Source organism: Panthera tigris, chromosome F3 (assembly GCF_018350195.1).
Source record: "Panthera tigris isolate Pti1 chromosome F3, P.tigris_Pti1_mat1.1, whole genome shotgun sequence".
In the NCBI taxonomy this organism is placed as follows: Eukaryota; Metazoa; Chordata; class Mammalia; order Carnivora; family Felidae; genus Panthera; species Panthera tigris.
The window spans coordinates 13,429,841-13,439,130 of NC_056678.1; the positions used below are offsets into that span (position 1 = coordinate 13,429,841).

Below are 9,290 nucleotides of genomic sequence, written 5' to 3' on the forward strand. Positions count from 1 at the left end.
ATAAAACATTTTAATAAAAAAATAAAAAATTAAAACTAAAAAAAAAAGAATTGGAAAATAGGTCTCAGGAAGTCAAGTTTCTCAAAACACCATACCGAGAGACAGAGACAATATAGGATAGAGAAGTTAGGAACATGAAGGATGTAATCACCAATTCTGATATATGTTGTTTAAAAAAAATTCCAGACAGAGGGCACAGAGAGAATGGGAGAGAGCCAATTATGGTAGAGATAAGAACTAAAAAGTTTTCCAGAATTGAAAAAAGACATGAAAAGGAACATATCAAATCCTTAGCAGGAGCTTAAAAGAAGCTCACCCATATTCAAACAGTTGTGAAATTTTTAACAATTACAGCAAAGAGAGAGGATCAAGGCACCAGAGGAAAACTCAGTGCAAGTTATTTTTCATGAGGCTCCTTCAGGGTCTCCTTTCTGACTCAGTCATTCCTTTCATTGGTTTGGCGTTTGCCTACTCAACTTGCCATGTTTACCAGGAGTCTATATAACTTTCTAAATATTTTATAATTCTAGTTTTCATTATGCTTAGGTTCATGTATTTTTACAAATTTAAAATGTTAATTTTCTGCGGCGCCTGGATAGCTCAGTCGGTTGAGCCTCCAGCCCTTGATTTTGGCTCAGGTCATGATCTCATGTTCCTGCGATTGAGCCCCATGTAGGGTTCCACACTGAAAGCACAGATCCTGCTTGGAATTCTCTCTCTGCCCCTCCCATGCTCTTGTGATGCATGCTTGTACACACTCTTTCAAATAAGCAAATAAATAAATAAGATTTTAATAAAGATTAATTGTAATTGTCATAATTTATGTTATACTTTTTTAAATGTAATTTTTAACTCTATTGTCTTATTGTCAAAAAGGATCTGTTCTAGTTCTGCTTTTCTATGAGTTTCTGTTTGGCATAAACTATAGTAATAAATGGCACCTGATTGTGATAACTACAGCCAGTCCAACTCTTGTTTGTTCACTCAATCACAGAAGCCAATGGAATATTCTTTGGCTGTTTTATTAAACTGATAAGAACAGATACTACGCTTGATCTTAGCCATAAGGCTGAGAAGCAATCTTTGACTGTTTTATATAATAGCATATAACATATTATAAAACTACAAGTATGTAATCTATTTTAAATTTCAGAAGATGTATAAATATACATAATATATAATAAATATGAAAATGTGAAGCTTTCTTTTTATATTTCCATGAAAGTAGCTTTCTAGTTATTTAGCGATATCCATCTACTGGAGATACCAAACAGGAACAGCAAAGAAAGAGGTGATATTCAATCAGTGGCTACCCAAAATGGGATTTTTGAGTAATCTTTACGACAATATTCTTAGAAGCCAAGCATTGTAGAGGGAGCAAAATAAACCTCTAACTTTTTCTACTCTTTAAAAATCATCAAGGGCCAGGAAAGGTTGACCTGAGCATCAAATTCCCACGGGTAGAGAGAATTCAGAAGACACATGTCCTTTCCATATAGGAAAGTGAAAAATCCCACCTTCTGGAGTAAGAGATCGTGGGAAAAAAAAAAAAAAAGAAAAGAAAAGAAAAAAGAGATGGGAGGAAGTAAATGGTCAGAATCCGTTTCTCAGGCATTCTCCCATAGAGATTCCCCCCTCCCCCCCATCGCTCCAACTCCAAGGGCTTTTCTATTTCCTATTTGGAACTTCAGGAAGAGATGACCTCACAGAGTTTTATCCTGTATCAAGAAAAAACAAACAAACAAAAGATGGAAAGGCTTGGTTTGCTTATGAGGCCTGAGTTAGCCCTCTGAAGGAAGACTCCCTCAATTCCTTAAGTGTGTAGAAGAGACCCAGAGGTTCACGTGCCCCATGGTGTGGACGATGGGGGGTAAATGAGTTGAACCATTGCACCTGTATGGTATTGTTGTGGCAAGTGATGAGGAGACTTGTAAAAAGGATCCCAGTGCTGGAGAGCTGAACCCACGGGCTGAAAACTGAGACGGGTGTGCTGGATTGCACCAAAGTGTGGCTTAGGAAGCCATGGTGAACATTGGCCTAACCATCTAAGACCAAGAAATCATACTTTCATCAATAATACCTGCAAAAGGGAAGCCAGGAATTGGTCCCAACCAGAAGCCTTGTCACAGAGGACCTAGAAATCAAAACAGGACTTATTTATGGATTGTGGATCTTATTTGTGGGTCTTAGGATCTCTCTCCTCTTTGAGATTTGAAGCCCCTCCCTGATGTGCTCAGATGCTATCCTAGAAGAAAGCCAGGGGGATGGAAAGCAAGAGGAAAGATTGAGCATCAACATCCCCAAAGAGACTGAGTTATCTTTAAGAGACTATTTGCTCCCCAGGAGTCTGAGATACCATTAAATGTTGAATTTAAGTTTTTCTTTTGGCCCTGCTGGATGAAGGGCGGGGGCAGAGGGGTGGACTAGGGAAATAGATAGATTTTATAAATTAAATAAATTACTTTTTTATTTGAAAACTATAGTTTTCAGAGGTGCCTGGGTGGCTCAGTCAGTTAAGAGTCTGACTCTTGATTTTGGCTCAGATCATCCTCTCATGGTCATGGGAGGGAGCCCTGCATTGGACTCTGTGCTGGGCATGGAATCTAGTTAAGATTCTCTCTCCTGCCCTTGACCTCTGCCCCTCCCCACTCATTCTCTTTCTCTCTCTCTCTCTGAAAGAAAGAAAGAAAGAAAGAAAGAAAGAAGGAAGAAAATAAAGAGAAAAATATAGTGTTCAATCATCAACTTTGCCACACGAATAAGTTTTCAATTATGTGTTTATATCTTCTCTTTGATAGTGAGCACACTGTAGGCAGACCAGTTTTTTTGTTTATCTGTTTATTTTAATCCTCAGTGTTACTAGGCACTCAACACATGTTGAGTGAGTGAGTGAATGAATGCATATTCAATGCAGAAAGGCCTGAGAAACTGTTTTAAAAGTACCTATTTTGTTGGCGAGGATTGAGATAGGCATGAAAGGTACAATGAAGACAGACATCTTGTTGAGAAGTGAAGGTCAGTTCTGGGTGAAGAGGTGAATAGACTCTGCAGATACAGCAAAATCAAGCCTTGCAAAGGTCACTGTGTTGAATTCTATCAAACCTTTAGTCTCAAATGCCATGAAAAGCAATATGAGTGAAGAAGAATGCTGGAATCTTCACTTAATGTGCTGCCTGACTCTCTATACTTTTTATTTGATTTTCAATAAAGGTCTCTTTGTTCTCATACATGAGTAATGGGTTCAAGGTTTTTATTAGTACTCTTGCTACAGCAGGGTGCAGAAGCTGAAATTCTTCTTCAACCTATGGAAGTGCAGATTCATTTTTCAATGAGACTGTTATCTTCAGAGAGAACATATTTCACCAACACAGTCCAAGGTCATGATAACACGTCCTTCCTATGATCTAAGGACAGGAGTCTGAGTCCCGGCAACTGAGGAACATGCGTATGACAATACTCTTCCCAATGTGACACGACAAAGGAATCTTTCATTAGACACAAGAGATTGGAACCTTTCAAACAAGAGCTGAGTAAAACGGTAAAAAGAAAAAATAATCTAAGTACAAATATCCTTTGACTTATAGACTATCTAAAGCATACGTTTTGTCATTCTGAATGCTACTGTACAACTTTTCTCTTTACTCCATTCCCAGGAGAAGAAAGCAAAGACAGGGTCCAAAATGCTTGATAATAATCCTGTTTGGGGATATGGACCCTTTGGTGAGATAAGCAAATGGATTGAGGACTTCTTCCTCATGATATATCTAGGTTTTTTTTTCTTATTACTGCTATAGTATCTCATGAGGGTCAAGTGAGAGTAGAGGCCAAGGGATGGGAAATAGGTACTCTTAGGGCTAAATGTGTACTAGAACTTACATTTACAGTTTCAGACCATTGAATTGACACTCCTTTAAATCACTGATACACACGCCAACATGATACAACATTTATCAAGGGAGTTACCAGCAGGCGCCTGATCATGGTCAGAGTCATCCAGATTCTAATCGTGGCTGAGTGACCTCTCCTGCACTGGAAAATGATTTAACCTTGGCAAAAAGGATAGTAAAACCTACTTTCTGGGATTATTGTGAGGCTTAGCTGAGGTAATGGATATAAAACACCCAGCACAGTATTTGGCACATAGTAAGTATTCATCTAATGATAGCAATTATTACTATTACTGCAGGTCCAAAGTTACGACATCAAGATCAATGTGAACGATCGTATAGCTGGAGAAAATCTCATGGCCTGTATGTTCCAGATATCTGATTTCAATGCTATATACTTAGTATATCACTTAATTAAACACACAAAAATATAGTTAAGATCCTGCTAAATGTCAGAAGGCAATTTGAAAAATATTTGATGCTTGTTAGACCAAGTAATATTCAGTTTTAAGTATTGTTTTTTACATGTTTATACTCATCCTTACAGAAATTCTCGGGCAAAGACAAATGATAGATAAATGACATCCATTGGGCCTCCAATTTCTTCCTTGAATTATAGTTTCTGTGGAAATGTAACAAGGGATGTCTTCAGCTTGGGAGGCAGAATATGAAGGGAAGCAACTTTTTAAAAAAATAAACAAACAAAATCTGTTCTTTGTGCCTGGCGTTTTTTTATCAACATGATCTCAGTAAGACTCATTCATATTGATGCATGTAACAGCAGGTAATATTCAATTATATAAACCTAACACTATTTATTGATAACACCATTGAATATTTGGGTTATTTGCAGTTTGAATCTGTTGCAAAGAGTATTGCTTGTTTTTTAATTCGTCAATTTTCCAGTTTTCTTCTGTTGTTGAATTTTAATTTCATCCCATTGTGGCTGGAGAAAAGGATTCGTATACCTGTCTTTTCAGATCCATTGAGACCTAATTTGTGGCTTACACATGGTCCAACCTGGAAAATGCGCTATGCGCATTTGAAAAGAAAGTAAGTGCTTTTGTGGTTGAGTAGAGTGTTCTGTAATGTCAGATTTAGCTGCTCTCTGATGTTGTTGAAGACCTCCATCTACTGAGAGTCAAGTATTAAAATCTTCTATTATTATAGAGCTATTTCTCCCTTTAATTCTGTCAGTTTCTTCCTATATTTTGCTGGTCTGTCATCAGGTCCACAGTGTTCATAATTGTTATATATTCTTGCTGTATTGAAACTTTTATTAATATATAGTGTTTTTTATCCTTTTAACCTGTGTTGATATAAAGTCCATTTTGGCTAATATTCCTCTAGCCACTTTTGCTCTCTTTTGGTTACTATTTGCTAAAGTAACCAATTTCCATTCTCTCACTTTCAGTCTGTTTGTGTCTTTGGATTTAAAGTGAGTCTCTTGTGGGGCGCCTGGGTGGCTCAGTTGGTTGAGCATCTGACTCGATTTCTGCTCACATCATGATCCCAGGGTCATGGGATTGAGCCCCCAATCGGGCTTCACGCTGGTCATGGAGCCTGCTCAAGATACTCTCTCCCTGTGCCCCCTCTCTGCTGCTCACGTGCTCTCTCAAATTAAAAAAAAAAAGAATTCTCCTGTAGACAGCGTATGGTTAGATCAGGCACTTTAGCTTTTTCACCAATCTCTGTCTTTTGTTTGATTGGAGAGCTTAATCCATTTACTGATAAGGAAGGACTTCTGTCATTTTGTTATTTATTTTCTTTAGACCCTACAGCATTTTGTCCCTCATTTCTTGCATTACTATCTTTTTTGTGTGTTTAGTTGATTTTTTTTGGTAGTAAAACATTTAAATTTATTTCTCATATCCTTTGTATATATTCTATAGCTATTTTCTTTGTGGTGACGATGGGGATCACATTGAACATCCTAAAGTTATAGCACTCTAATTTGAATTTATAGCAGATTAACTTCAGTTACACACACACCCTCCGCTCCTTTACAGCTCTGTCCCTACCTCTCTGGTTGTGGATGTCACAAAATTATATCGTTTACATTGTGAGTCCCCAAACCTAAACAAATAATTCTTTTGAATGCATTAGTCTCTTAAACTATATATAAAACATGTAGAGTCACAAACCAAAGTTACAGTGATACTAGCTTTTCGACAGTAATCTTTTAAGTTGATTTATTTAAGGGAAAGAGAAAGAGAGAGAAAGAAAGAGAGAGAGAATCCCAAGCAGTCTCTGCAGTGTTAGCATGGAGTTTGATGTGGGGCTCAAACCCATGAACTGTGAAATCACGAGCTGGAATCAGGAGTCAGATGCTTAGCCAACTGAGCCACCCAGGCATCCCTAGACAATAATTTTTTTTTTTTTTTGAGACTAAGAGACATTAGTCTCTTAAACAATGTAGAACAGAAAAAGTGAAATTGCAAATAATACTAGCTTCCATTTAACTTTATATATATAATTTTTTTTTCCTTTAAATGGCTTCAGTTTGCTGTCTAGTTTCCTTTCATTTCACCTTTCAGGATTCCTGTGAGCATTTCTGGTAAAGCAGCTCTAGTTGTGATGAGCTCCCTCAGCTTTTGCTTGTCTGGAAATGTCTTAATTTCTCCCTCACTTTTGAAGGACAGTTTTACCAGATATAGGATCCGTGGTTGGCAGGTTTTTTGTTTTTTATTTTTCCTTCAGGTGCTTTGGATATATTGACCCTCTGCCTTCTGGCCTCTAAAGCTGCTGACGAAAAAATCTGCTGATCATTGTAGTGAGGCTCCCTTGCACGTGATTAGTTGTTTCTCTTGGGCTGCTTCCAGATGATCTCTTCATCGTCGGCTTTTGCAAGTTTGATTATAACGTGTCCTGGAGTGAGTCTCTTTGAGTTCGTCTTATTTGCACAGTGTTGAGCTTCTTACGTGTTTCTATTCGTGTCTTTCCTCAGATATGGGAAGTTTTCGGCCATTATTTCTCCAGAAAATGTTCCCTGTGCCCCCTTCTCTTCTCCTAGAACTCGTATAACATGTAAAGGGCCTGCTCGATAGCACCCCACAGGGCACTTAGGCTGTATTCACTTTGCTTCTGTACTTTTTCTTTCTGTTCACATGTGATAATTTTCACCTTCCTACCTTTAGATTTGTGGGGTTTTTTCCTCTGCTGGCTCAAATCTGCTTTTGAATTCCTCTAGTGAAGTTTTCATTTTAGGTATTGTGCTTTTCGGCTCCAGAATTTCTTTCTGGCTCCTTTTTATGTTTTCTATCTCTTTATTAGTGTTTCCAATGTGCTCATATATCTTTTTTTTTTTTTTTCTTTTAACTTTCTCCACATCTTCCTGTAAGTCTTTGAACATCCTCAAGGCAATGATGGTTTTAATGGTTTTTCTAGCAGATCTTCTATCAAATCTTTTTCAGGAACATTTTGTGTTCATCTATTTTTTTTACTTTGAACAGGCCTTACTTTCTTGTTTCTTTGTATGCCTTGTGACTTTTTGTTGAAAGCCGGACATTCGAATCTAATTAATTGGTAATCCTGGAAATCAGATTCTTCCCCTTCCCCAAGGTTTCAGTTATTGCTTTTGTGTATTGTCTTTTTTTTTATTGTTGCAGGCTCTCTGTTCACGGATCAGCCTGAGGTGCAAACTTAAGATCTTCTCAGGTCTTTCTTGAGCTTGCACCTTTCCTTGCGCATACATGGTCACTTTCTAATTTTCCCCACATAGGCACTTGCTTTTGAATGTCCTTGTCTTTTAAAACTGTCTATCTCCCAAATGGGGAAAAAGAAAAATGAAGGGGGAGAAAGGGCACTGGCCACTTAAAATCCCTAGAAATCACTTTAGTTTGAGGGGAGGGGGCTTGCAACAATGCGGGGAGTGGAAAAATAATTGCCACCCGCCCTCTTTGTCTGCACCTCTGTGATCAGAAGCCACAACCAGCAATTAGAGCACAAATCCCTGATATTGGAGGATAGGGTCCAATAAACTGTGTGTAGCTGCTCTGGGAACATGTGCACAGCTTCCTGCCATGGGACTGAGAAACTGACTGAAATTAACCTCAATTTACCATCCAAGCCTTACCCCTGGAAGTTTCAAGCCTTTAATAGACTCTGGAGTTTTAAATTAATTATATTAGACAGATTCTGCCAGTGCAATTGTTGCCTAGGTGGAGAGACAGTTTCTGGTGTTTCTGACTCCTCCAGTCTCCCAGAATCCTCTCTGCTTCCCAGTATTTATTGCCCTCCATGCCTCAGTCTAGATATTTTCTTCTGGTCTATTTTTCAGCTCATTAATTCTCTTTGGAACTGTGTCAAATATCCAGTTAAACTTATTTACTGGGCTTTCAAGTTCAGTCATCTTTTTCAGTGCTAGAAATTCTATTTAGTTTTTACAATTCTAATGGTGAAATTCTCATCTTATATGTTACTTTGGTTATATGAATTATTAATGTTTTTAATTTAAAGATTTATTTTTTTTAATGTTTTTATTTATTTATTTTGAGAGAGAGAGAGAGAGTGCTAGCAGGGGGGAGGGGCAGAGAAAGAGGGAGAGAGAATCTTAAGCAGACCCCGTGCTCAGCACAGAGCCCAATGTGGGGCTCGATCCCACGACTGTGAGATCATGACCTGAGCTGAAATCAAGAGTCGGGCACTTAACTGACTCAACTACGCAGGGGCCCCTTAATTATTAATCTTTTAAGTCCATGCCTGCTTTCCCTAATACCTGGGCCACCTACTTCTGTTGTACGTGTCGTTTCTCTTGGTCTTGTCTCTTAATATGTCTGGTTTTGCTTCTCTGTTTTAGGATCAAATGCTGGACATTTTGTATGAAAATTACGGTGACTCTGGATGTGATATTTCTTCATAGAGGATTCAACCTATCTTAAAGGACAACAGAGAGGCAAATCAGCTCAATTCATTTTGTGACTGAACTCAATGTTGGTAAGAGTCAGCCTACGTCTGATTTGTTTTCTTTCTTAGGATATAGTTATCTAGATCTCCTAACAGAGAGCCTGAAGTGTTTCTCATGGATTCTCCTTGGTATGCCATGAACTTCAGTTGTGGTCTTCTTGGCCCTTGTCAGGTTGCCAGAATCTCTGATCTGCTTTTTATTCACATTGCCTCTTAACCTTTGGCCTTGTGCAGCTTACCTGGCAACTACCTCGGGGCGGGGGGCGAGAACGATTGTGACTATTGGTCTCATTTGTCTCAGCCTCCCTCCTTTATGAAATCTCAGCAATCCCGGATTCACATGTATCTTCCTTTAAGGTCATACAATTGATAAAGCTCTGCCGGGACTCAAGTCCTTCCCTCTTGTTGCTCTATGCCAAAAGGTGGCAGAGAACCCAAGGATGAAGAGAGAATGGATCAAGTTTGGTTTACCTCAGAAAGCATTCTTTCTGGAACGTG

General features: G+C 38.4%; 1 pseudogene; it reads right to left on the reverse strand.

Annotated features, from left to right (window-relative positions):
• Positions 1-900: 900 nt before the first annotated feature.
• LOC122236070 lies at positions 901-1,081 on the reverse strand (annotated as a pseudogene).
• Between the last annotated feature and the right edge of the window lie 8,209 nt (positions 1,082-9,290).